Consider the following 13541-nt stretch of genomic DNA (forward strand, 5'->3'; position numbering starts at 1 on the left):
ATACAGTTCCGAGATAATCGCGTTCAAAGTTTCGGTGATACACGGTGAGCTCTGACCTTTTCGATTTTTCCTTTCAGCAGTATGTTTTAAAATATTGCGTTGTCAAATATCTCCGCTTTTTGCTCTTAATTCAATGCTTTATAAAAAGTGTTGCAGTGATCGCATTTAGTCCGAGCTCCCGTAGCTTCTGACGAGACATCACCATACACCCTACAAAACCTTCCTGGCCGTCAATCCTGGATTCGCCACTGTTTGGGGCGATTCACCGGCCTTCGACCACGACCGTTTTCGCTTGATATTGTCGCATTGTCGTCGCCAGCCACTATCCGCTTCAAGAATGGGTCGAGTTCGTTTCGTTTCGCACCCAAACATCAAGCTTTTTTCTGTATCCAGCCTTCTGCAGATGGTTTAAAATGGCATGATGACTAACTCCCATCTCCTGATGTCACGAGATGCCACATGCCGGTCTAACTCGATGGTTTCCATGATTTGATAGGTATTCGTCGTCACGGGTCTTCCGCCGACTGGCTTATCCATGTCACCGCAGTTAGAAGTGATAGAGTACCATCCCTCAAAACACCACTAATCTCACGGAACGTTTCTCTAGCGGATTTGCCTTTAACGAAAACAAACTTTAAAATAGGGCGAATTTCGGCGTCATAATAGTACAAAATAATTTGGTTAAAATTTATGAAATTAAGAAAAAAATAAGCATAGAATCCTGATTATCCGAACATTGATTATCCGAATAGCCGATTATCCGAACGAACGGCTTCGAACATGTATAAAATTAACTCTATCTTCAATTCTTCAGTTGAATCGCGCGACAAGTTTTGGAGCGGCTGAACTGGGATAATGAAGACCCTGGGTTTCAAATATTAGCTGATGAAGAAATCATTGACAATTTGAACAGCAAGAAGAGAGAAGATGATGAAGAGACTGAAACTGGGGATGTATGTCAAGATTACATAATAGAAAAGTAATAAAATTACAATTAAAATTAGCTTTGAAATCGAGTATTCGGATTTTCGATTATCCAGACAACCCCTGGTTTATTCGATCCGGATAATCGGGACTCTAATGAATGTATATAATATATTCTTTATGCTATTATTCTGTTTAATTTATCTTTTTTCCAAAGAATTATGATATTGATAATAAAAAAGTGTGGATGCATAATGTCAAAAATATATCTGATCTAGAGAAAAAAACCCAAACAAGTTAGTTCTGGGACGCTCCAAAACCTACTTGTATTTGCTGTATCCCAAAAATGTAGATCACTATCACAAAAGCTTATAAATGCTAAAAAGTCTAGTTTTTAGTGTTTTGGCGTAGTTTTATGTGTAAATAATAAAGCTACTGAAAAAAAGGGTTTATAATAAAAATATGCCCGGACTATTTTGGAGATCAAACAACACATAATTGTCGTGTTGTGTTTCTTAATTGTGGCAGTAGCTGTGTTTACTTGTACGAATTTGTATGGACATAAGCTTCAAAAGTTACACTGATTAGATCGCACCGGGATCTTACACACACCTTAGCATGTTTCTCCAATATTCGACGTGATATATGCACTGATCTCCATCATATTTTATACAAAATTAAGCAAATAAAAATGTCACTTATTATTTGGAAAACAACAAGCTCATTTTTTACCTTTTTCTGCTGTTTATTTGGAAAATAAATTAACACATATTTCAATTTTTTTGCGCATTATTCTAGCCGCATTGAGTTGTTTTGTGGCGCTTGCGGCTGCCTGACTTCAAATACATACATATGCATGTGCTTGTTTGTGTGCCTTTATTTCTGTTTCGAAAATTAGTCATAAATTTATTTGAATTCTTCAGTTCGCCGACGTTTAACGCGCCCAATTAATTTTGGTACATGTTTTTTGGGGCAATGGCTGGTTATTTTGCTATTTCACCGCAGCGAAACCACTGCACACATTCACGCTGTCTTCAACAATGCGAACGTGTTTTGACGTTTCTTTTTGTTAGATCTCGTCGAGTTCGTTCCACGAAAGCGAAGGTGATAAAAATCTTTCATGTACTTTAGCATGTAAATGCGTTAAATTTGCCACAGATGTAGGAAATAATGATATTTTTTCCACTGGTTGGTTTTGTGGAGTTTTTTGTTTGATATTATTTTTATACCCTTCTTGTTTTGGGGAATAGTTTTATAGAAAGAAATGTTAACGAAAAAGTATGTGATGTTTTTGAAGCACTTTAATCAACATTATTTATTTTTAATAATAAATGCTTAGTCTTCTTTGATGGAATCCTAGGGATATGCTTCTCAATTTTCGAGATCTACAATGAACAGATAAGTCGCTCTTTAATTATGACTATAAATATCATTTATAAATTCTGTGATATTCTGGAATCAATTTGATCGTAGCATCGTAACATATAATTACCCAATTTAAGCCACAGTCAATTATTTGATAACGGCAATATAATACAGAATGACAGAAAACATATCTTGGAGTCAAACCACCACCCTTAGCAGACGAAGAGCTCGATTTGTTACGTGAAACCAGAGTGGCCCTTGCGCAACTTCGTTCAGGTTATTGTAGCAGTTTAAACTTCTACATATCCAGACAAAACCCTGACAAACAAAATATATGTCCCGCATGCAATTAATCCCCGCATGACAGTAATCACCTCTTGATATGCCCAACGAACCCAACTCATCTAACACTTTCCCTTTGGTCCGATCCCATCGATACAGCATGTCATATATCTTTATAGACCATACAATCTTTATAGACCACTCAATCTATAAGTTTCCATTTGTCATTCCGTTCGTCTGTTGCGACTGAAAATTGGGATATTTTTTGGATCTTGACACGTATGACATATGATATATTTGACAACCGAATCATATAAAATTTACCTGCTTTTAAGTGAAGTTTCAAATCATATACTAGTTCTCCAGTTCAAATTACTTAGGTTCAGAACGAGACCGTGGTAACTTTAAAATTTATTCCGAAATCTGAACTTCTAAAATCAGGGCACAACCATCCATGCACAACCATCAGGGCACAGCTAACCTTATATAGATATACACCCATCCGTTCTTTCACTTTATAATATATTCCTCAAATTATGAAAGGTCCTAATGGCCCGGTCTTCTAAATATTTATGAAATCGATATATATTTCCTCCTCATTGTTATATACATATGTCCGTTTATCCGATAGACTATAACGTGAAAATATTGATTGAAATGCATAATGACCTTTGGCGCCATATTTTACATATAACGTAGGTTACTTTACTTGAGGGTGCTAATACGTATATTCTTACCGAGTATTTAATTATCCGTTTCAAATCGTTTGAGTTGCCCTTACCTGTATTAATTTATATTACATTTTCTTAGGTTATTATTGATTCGTGCGTGCAGGGTATATAATTTTTAAATATATTCTTCCAAGAAATTTCTCCCCTTTTTTAATAAATCTTATCAAAATATCTTGCGCCAACAGGAGCTATTTTCGGCTAATTGATGTACTAATTCAACGGAAAGGTGGCCCTCGGTTGTATATTACGTTGAATGAGTTGTGTCGCTCGGCTTATCCATGTTTTGGCGTTTAAGTATTCCACAAAGGCATTGCGCATTTTACATAATTTGAATTAATTAAATTAAAGAGATTTATTTGTGAATATTTGACATTGAAATTTCGGCGGAATAATTTATTTTTGTTATTTTTTTCACCTATGTATGTTTTTCGATATCAAACACAAAGCTTTTCTAAATTCAATTTAAATCTATCTGCGCTCCAACTTAGTTCGTCATCATTATAAGCTGCTCTTGTGTTCATTTTGGATTACTAAAATCGTTGAAGAAACATATGTAGACGCATGTATATATGTCCGCATGTGATCATCCATTTGTATCAGAGATCTTAAGTCGCTCCGTGTGGCCGTAATTTTTCTTCAAGCTAAGCAGCAGCTAGATTAGGTGATCGCCTGCATAACGGACTGACAACTCGCGTGAATTTGTTTACCCTTCTGAGAGCCAGCGCCGCCGCACTGAAAGCTTTCAAAAGGCATTTGGGTTCAGGAAATACCGAACATTTTCGAAAGTCTTCAATCAAAGTGATAGCCCCGTGCGAGCCATGTGTAATCGTGTGAAGATGTGCGCGATCGTATTTGCGCCCCTCCACAGCCGCAGGTTGTCATATGTCACATTCTTAAAAGAGCTCATAAATCTCTAGGCGTGATACATCAGCAGTCTGCGCGGTGCGGCAGTGAAGTGACTTAGGCGCAGTGTTACGCTAAGCTGCATGCCCGAAGTCACGATGTGCGTGCCACTGCCAGCTACTCGAGTGCTAGAGGCGTCAATTTTTAACTTTTTGATTTGCTTGGCATTCGCTGTGGCATATGCGTTCGCGCATGCGCACGTTTTTGTCGCACGATGTCAGCGGCGCGCAATCATAAACCGTGTCTTTAACAGATACTCAGAGCTCACAGATATGTAAATTCGGCGAGCAGACTTGTCAAGTAATATGGGAATGTGCGAACTATCGAAGGCGCTGACGACGGACGACAAGCTGTCACAGTTGTCGGTTTTGATTTCGATTTCGTGTGCGACTTTCCTAAATTTGGTGCGCAAACACGCTAAGTGGCGGAAGGTGTCTACACACATACTTACAAACATATTAACTAAGCAACCCCTCCGAGAGCATTTGAAATTAAGTCATTCGCACTCGAAACGGCGCACATTAATTCGCCTCAACACTTTTAATTGTTATGCGCCGCAATTGCGAGTGATGACTCTATGACTCGTCGGTGTGTTTCGTGTGCGTTTCAAGATTTTACGAGCGTATTAAATGATGCATTTAACTACTTCGCCGGCAGCTTTAATGCTCCGCGTACTGGCCGACGCGAAGATGTCGTGCAAATCAGCTGTTGCGGAGGGGGGGAGGGGCGCAAACTATTTTACGCACTTCTCGCATGTTTTTGCTACTCTCGGGAAATGTGTGTAAGTGTGGAAAATATTTCCTTTGAAAAAGTAGCAATCACTGAGTTTTATGTGCAACATAAAGATACCGACTCCGACTATGTGCTCCGTACACGTATCTCGAATGTTCGTTCGCACCTTGGTGTGGCATTTAAAAGTGTTTTGATAGCTTCATAAAGCACATATAAAATGTACATTTGTGACAGCGTTTACTTATGAATGGCGATGATATTAGGTTAGTTCATAAGTGGTTTCACTGCTTGTCTAATAAGTAAATGTGGGTGTTTCAGTCCTGAGCACGCTAGATATTACCAGTGATGTTGGAAAGTATCCCAGCCAGTTAATGGGAGAGTTGCGTAACATGATGAAAAGTGGGGAAATTGTATTATCCATTAATAGAACTCGTAAATTGTTATGTAACTGACTTTTGCGTTTACAGTTAATTCATTGTGAATAAAATATATTATGCGTGGGAAGGACTTCTGGAATTCTAGTACATTTTGTCGAACCGATTCGTTGGATTAAATTGTGGTCGTTTATAAGAAGGACGTTGTTATTCTATAGGTCGGTCAAGTTATTCAAATACGGAGGCGAAGAACTGATAAGGTGCATGCATCAGCTTTTTTGCAGAATATGGTCGGAAGAAAGTATGACTGACAATTGGAATCTCAATGCGCTCTGCCCAATCCATAAAAAGGGAGACCCCACAATCTGTGCCAATTACTGTGGTATAAGTCTCCTCAATATTGCTTATAAAGTCTGGATTGGCCCTTATCACTGTGGCTTTAGACCTGGAAAATCCACCATGGACCAGATATTCTCCATACGCCAAACCTTGGAGAAGATTCGTGGAAAGAGGATCGAAACACACCACCTTTTTGTCGATTGTCGTGCATTCGATATCGATTCGTGATATCGATATCATTGTAAACAACACCCGCGCCATTAGTTCTGCTTTTTCCAGACTGGATAAATAAGCGAAGCGAATGGGTCTGGAGGTGAACGAGGGCAAGACGAAATATCTCCTGTCATCGAACAAACACTCAGCGCATTCGCGTCTTGGCTTCAATGTCACTGTTGACAGTCATAACTTCGAAGTCGTAGATAATTTCGTATACCTGTGAACCAGCATCAACAACACCAACAATGTCAGCCTCGAAATCCAGCCCAGAATCACTCTTGCCAACTGGTGCTACATTGGACTGAGTAGGCAATTGAAAAGTAAAGTCCTCTCTCGACGAACCAAAATCAAACTCTTCAACTCGCTTATCATTCCCGTCCTGCTTTATGGTGCAGAAGCGTTGACGATGTCAACATCAGATGAGACGACACTAAGAGTTTTCGAGAGGAAAATTTTGCGCAAGATTTGTGGTCCTCAGAACATTGGTAACGGCGAATACCGCAAACGATGGAACGATGAGCTGTACGAGTTATATAACGACATTGACATAGTTCAGCGAATAAAAAGACAGCGGCTACGCTGGCTAGGTCATGTTGTCCGAATGGACGAAAACGCTACAGGTCTGAGAGTGTTGGATGCAGTACCCGCAGGAGGAAGCCGAGGAATCGGAAGGCCTCCACTCCGTTGGAGGGACCAGGTGGAGAGCGACCGGATTACACTTGGGATCTCCAACTGGCGCCGAACTGCGGGGGAAAGAGAGGAGTGGCACGCTATCGTCGATTCGGCTATAACCGGCTAAACGGTTTCCACGCCAATCACATACATAGATCGATTTAACACTGTACATTCAGATAGTTGAAATAAATATTCCACTAAATTTGATTGATAAAAGGGTGTATTTTTTAGGCAATGTTATGGCCAAAAATCAGTCGTGAGGCCCAAGTAAGGTAGAGTTATGAATTTCATTGCGTACTTTAAAGTGGCTTCCGTCTTTCAGAGTGTTGTTATGAGAGGGCAGTAGGGAGTCTAGTGAGAGAAATTAGGTACAGAATTGGAGTCTAAGAGCAGATATAAACTGGTTGAGTCATTTTCGGAAGATAGCAGCAACATCGACAAATCGTTTGCTTGACCAGTGAAATAATGCAAAACCAAATGAATGGACGGGTTTCGAAAAAACATTTTATTAGATATAGTAAGATTACGTGGTAATATAATACATATATGCAATAGCCTGATATTGAAACGATAAAATAAAATTGTTATGCTATTTTTCGAAAAATTCAAGTCGCATGAGACTCTTTCCGCAGTAACCCCAAGATAAACATCGCGAATTCAATTCGTCTATGGATTTCTTTAATAATTCAGCCCTCTTACATTCAAGGAAATTATAGGACAACAAACCTCAATTTAACTTTACAGCCCACACATAACTCATTGACAGTAGTTGTAAGCAATTTAATTGTGATTAAAAGTGAGTAATTCTCACCGGAGACAAAGCGTCAGCAAAATTACTTAATTCACACTGAGATAGCAATCAACCGGTTAAATATACTCACAAAGTTCAACATGAATACGTAATATATACAATTCGGACAATTAACAAGCGAAATTGCACTTTGTCAGCAACAACAATGAAAAATTATAAACTTTTGAGAATTATGCAATAAAGTGACGCAGCTACTTGACAATATTTAACAACTGAAACGACTTTATTTGGCAGCGCATTGAGATTGTATTCTGAGAATATGTCAAATAAGTTCACACTTATGTATCTGTATGTGTGTGTGCGTGCATTACCTGCTGCCAGTTGTCAGCTGTCAAGTGTCAGTGACAGCAACAGTAGCGGTTTAACAGGTGAACGAATGCAGCAATTGCGAATGAGTAACTCAGTAATTGCAGGGGACATAAATACTAAATATCGTATGAATGAATGAATGGGAGTGTTCAGAATGCACTTCCACGTTGACATTTGCAACCTATTAAGTGACTCTGCTTTTGTATTTAAAATTTTTAATTACAGCAACAACAATTGCTGTTAATTTTTATTCGCAAATTAAGTGCAACTATTTGCATTGTGTCGAAAAACTGCTTAAAAAGTGTGAAGTGGAGCAAGGTGAGGTGTGCGCAAGCACTAAATGATAAGTGCTGGTGATTCCTGCTCAACTCATGTGATGTTACAGTAAAAGTTACGCTGACGATATGAAGAGTGACTGACCGACATGTTTTTGAATGAGGTCAGCCATTGCACTGCCCGAAGTGGACCAGCGTGGTAAATTGCATGTTGTGATTTTTTTTTTTGCGATATACATATAAACATATATATGTACTTTCCATACAATATGGAATTTCTGAACTGCTAAATGCGGAAGTAAAATTGGTACAACTAGTGAAATTAGAATGAAATTAAAATGAGATGAAATAAATCTAGTTCCTGCTTGATAAAGCTAGGCGTCATTGCTAGGCGTCATTGTTGAAAATATGGTCAATAAGTCAATATGTATTGGCCGAATGAGCTAGTTAAACTGTCACAAAGAAAAAATCTATAGTTTGAGAACTTTAATTCGAAACCCCTGAGTTTGATCTTGAACGGCGAGTCCTTAATATGCTGTATATAATTAAATCGTTTATTAAATTCATAACCTGAAAGTACAATTGTAAAGAAATACTTTTTTTGATTTCTAACTTCACCATAGATGAATCAGGGCCACCACTTAAAAATATGGTGTGTAAAGTTTAATTTCGACGGGTTGTTCACGATCATTCGTGATTTCGTTTCCGTCACTTTATCAGAAAAATAAGTAGTAGATGGGTCTTCGCTCAAAAAACACAACAAAACAACTAAAGAAGACATTGACATTTCGTAAACGAGCACCTATAGCAAATGGCAAAACTTAATTTACACGCTGGGAACTAGCATTTTATTCTTCTAGTAGCAAGATATCATCTCCTATTATAGTTCAAAGTTCGAAGAAGAAAGTAAATTTAAATTGAAAATGTTGTGGTCATTAGATAATGACCACTTGATTTGAGGTCCTAATGGTCTCTAATCGTCGGGTAAAATCGGTAAATTTTAATGAATTTGTTTTCAAAGTGATAATATATTTTGATGCTTCATTAATTTTAACATCCCTTTGATATATTATTAAAACAATATTTTTTTTTGCACAAAAAAAATGGCGGCTCAGCAAACTATTTCTTTAAATGTCTGCTACGAAGCATAGGCAACAGCTGCAACTGTCAAAAAAGGTTCAGATTTTTGCCTATTTTTTTGCATAGCTTCGATCCCAAAAACTACTTATTATCTTTAATACTCTCCCCTCACCTGTAGAATACTTTTCTTCAACCATTACTGAACTTAAGTGGTAATGATTTTATGATTATATATCAACCTCGTCATCTACTGTTGGAAGTTCTATATACTAATAACTTGCTTTATCGGAATGAATTATAGTTTAATTGGAATCGGATTTCTAAACAAGGTATTTCTAATCTTAAGAGGTTCGGTGGGTTTCAGATGCTAAAAACCAGCGAATGTTTGCAATTTTTTTTTAACATATACAATCATATATTTTCTTTAAACAATTCAGTGTTTAAACAGTATTTTGTGAAATTTTTATTTACAAATTCGGAAAACCCAGCCGTAGGCATCATCTGAGTTTTGAGATAAATACGTTTAAAGTTTTACGTTCATACTGACGTGGCCTGATAGACGGAACTTCCAAAGGGTATATCTCTTAGAATATTACTCGAGTTGATTTGATATTTTTGGCAACAAATATATTTTTTTTTAAATTTGAAATTTTGAAACTCACCTACCTTAAGTAGCAGATTAATGACCAGGAGAGCTCATAATATTAAAATAAATAAGTCCTCGGCAACTGTGTTTAACTTACTCAAAAATTTCAAAATTATATGCAAATATCTCCAGTGCAATGCGCAACGAGTTTTCTACTATGGAGCTACTCGCAACTCACATTGTGGCAGCCAACTTGCACTATTAATGCAAATACAACAAATGCATATGCATATGTATGTACATATGTGTTATGGAGCAATTTCATCTTGTTGGCTTCTATGGCTGTCACCGGCTGCTGGTTCCACGTTCTTGTTTCGCTTTTTAATTGTCAGTTTCATGCGAGTACGAGTATGTTAAACTCGAAGTGGAACTTGTGCAACTGCATAATTTACAACTCATAAACATAAATGCCAACGCAATTTAGCAAGTTAAGTAAACATAAAGCGACACAACAACAATTAAAAGTGTGCAATTTGGGACGGTGCAAACGGGATGAAGGATACGTGTACATATTGTTGCTGATGACACAGGCGTTGACAATTTTAATGCGAGCAGCAGTGGCAGCAGTCGAAACAGAAACAGAAGAGTGCCTGTAATTACAATTTGTTGCAATTTTGCCAAGCTGCAGCGAAGTGTACACTATGTATATGGAAGTATGCTATTCAAGTGTACGCCTATTAAGCTAGCGTTACTATCTCTTAGTTTCATTCCGTTATATAATATATAGATATTGTTGTAGCAGTAGAAAACTATTCCAAAATAATGTCGAAGAATGCTGCCGAGTTGACAGTCCTCGGCTGAATAAAAATCAGGATCCGATCCGGTTATGTTGAGTCGATTGTTGTGAGAGATTGCCGTTGTTGTTTTTGTAGCAGTTTAAAGTATTCTCCAAATAATTTTGAGGAATGTAGCTCATTTGGCGATCCTTGGCCGGATATAAGTTGATGTCCCTTTCAGTTACGTACAACAGACCGTCGTGGGAACGGTCGGTGAGGGGTCAAACTGTTGGGTTTCATAAAATTTTAATTCAACCCAACGTTGGTAGGAACCCTGGAAGTGCTGATCCAACATTTTTATACTCTCGCAACAAATGTTGCTAAAGAGAGTATTATAGTTTTGTTCACATAACGGTTGTGTGTAACAACCAAAACTAAACGAGTTAGATATAGGGTTATATATACCAAAGTGATCAGGGTGAAGAGTGGAGTTCAAATCCGAATGTCTGTCTGTCCGTCCGTCCGTCCGTCCGTCTGTGCAAGCTGTAACTTGAGTAAAAATTAAGATATCTTGATGAAACTCGGCACACTTATTTCTTGGCTCCATAGGAAGGTTGCTTTCGAAAATGAGCAAAAAAAACAAACTTTGCACAAATACTATGTTAATAGTGTGGTAGCCCCATTCTAAAAATCGCCGAAATCGGACCATAGGTTTTTAAGGCCCCATATATCGAACACGGGAACCTCGGTGCTTCTAACCTAATATTATGGTTTCCAACTTTCAATGGACTTTATACAATATATATGACGATAATATATGATGATATAATATACTTGTTATTACTACAATTGTACCTAGTATATAATGATTAACTACTAACAACAATTCAATTCTAATAAGTTAAAAATAATAATTGAAAGCTAAATGTTAGAGGGATTCATTTGTTGCTACAGTTGCCATGCTAAGTCTGAACGCCTTTTACGTTTCAGTCGGTTTTCTCGTTCAGCAGTTCCGATGAGTCTGGATGCCTTTTCATTTACATGCTGTCTAAGCCTCATTTCGTGAGTCTTTGCAAGTTTGGTTATTTCGTTTACTACTGCATTCACACCACGATCACGGTGAAGGTCAACAGATCTACCCTACCAAGGAGCATTAATTATACTTCCTTATTTTGGAAGCGCTGAATACAGGCAGGCAATGCAGTTTTGACTTGAGCAACCCCATAATTGAGGTCCATAGGCCCAAATTGGCTTTAGTACCTGATTATATATAAACAGCTTGTTTTCGATTGAAAGCGTGTATCTCCTACCGTCTAGCAAACTTTAAATCAAGCTCACCCCTTTTTTTGAAAAGCTATTTCCAGCGAAGGTTAGCATCTAGGGTGATTCCTTGGTACTTAGCATTAATTTGATGTAGTAAAGGAGTACCATTTAAATAAATGTGATGGTATGATGTTTTTTTTAAGTAAAGTCTACGTGCATTGATATAGAATCGTTTAATTTAATACGCCATTTAGAAGCCACGAAGGGTAGATATTGAGGTTCACTCTCCTGCTAACAGGGCTGTGTCATCCGCAAATGTCGCTGTCACATAACTTGAGTCAGTGTGGATATCACTTGCAAAAAGCAAGTAAAGCATTGGCCCCAACACGCTTCCCTGGGGAACACCCGCTTCTATCGGTTGCAAGTTTGAGTATGCTTTCAGCAACATGCATGATGATAAAACATAAAGAACTATAAGAAAAAGTCAGAGATATTATATGTAACCTCACTAATCGTTGAGGAAATAAGTTAAGGTAATGTTGACCAAACCTGGTCTTTAGTTGACAATGTACATAAATCAATTTTTTTTTTGTATTTCAAAGCTTCATCAGATCTTTTTCGATTTTTCGACAACTATGCGATAGTTCGGTTAGCTTTGGTTAATTTAAGTTAATTTTGTGATTTGCCGTTAATTTTCTCACATATTTGAGAAACGCATGGTTCTGTAATAACCGATAACTGTTTACTCCCCTGCATGGCAACTTTGAGATCTCCTCTCTTTTCAAATTTAGCCAGTTATATTAGTACAACATCATTTTAGTGGTATGATTGCTTGCTATTCTACCTTTATTTGATTTACATATACCAATTTATTGTACGTTTCACCACTATCCAATGTTGGGCTATAATCCACTTTTATACAATAATCTCCATCACAAACCCCTACAGTTGATCTTCATTTTTATACAACAGTTATTTATTGCTTGTGGATTTGCAACATTTAACAGAAATCGCAAAAATCTCAGGAATTAGTAGTAAGCTGACAAGCGACAATTTGTCGAATCCTGTCGTGTACTTAAGGAAGAAATTTTGTCTACACTCAAATGCTGTCAATTAAACATATTTCAACTGCAAAGATGCTGCGGCACAACCACAATCACTTACTTCATTATTGCGATCCGCAACAATGATTTAATGAGTATTAGTAACTCACAGAATCCCCGTCTTACAGAGTAGAGAGTAATATACAAGCACACTCAAATATTTCTAATAACATGTAAAACAATAACAAAATAATCACCAAAGACGCAATGTAAACTGAATGAAAATCTAATTGCAAGGATTGCAACTCCATTGAGGCCCATAAATTACGACAACCGCTGCCGACGCCGCTGCAGCCACCACAAAACTGACAACTGCAAGCAATGCAGTGGAGTAAAGCAGTTGTAATAAAATAATAGTGGCAACATTTCGGCTTTGTTGTCATTATGTATGCTGCCATTTTGTAATTGCAAAGACACAGCCACCGCCGCCGCAGCAGAGTAGCAACTGCAGCGAGCCACTGCGACAGACAGAAGATATGTCGTAGCGACATACCGACACGAGCGCAGCACGGATGCCACCAATTTGTGGCGATATCACTTGCTAACTAGCTAACTTCCTTGAGAGTGTCCTCAGAGGCTTATAATGCCACTTCAGGCCACGTAGCGCCACACCCCACAGACCGCTTGCCAACGCCAACTGTTTGTCAGACACTCGGTAGTCCGTAGCAGCCAGCGCAATTGAATTTCCCATTGCGTTTGTCATCTCGACGTTGTTGCTCCGCCTCAAGTTTATTTGGCTTAGTTATTGTCTATTACGGCTGCACTTGAAAGTGATTACAGTTACTATGACATTTGCG

The sequence above is a fragment of the Zeugodacus cucurbitae genome, chromosome 4 (assembly GCF_028554725.1).
Source record: "Zeugodacus cucurbitae isolate PBARC_wt_2022May chromosome 4, idZeuCucr1.2, whole genome shotgun sequence".
In the NCBI taxonomy this organism is placed as follows: Eukaryota; Metazoa; Arthropoda; class Insecta; order Diptera; family Tephritidae; genus Zeugodacus; species Zeugodacus cucurbitae.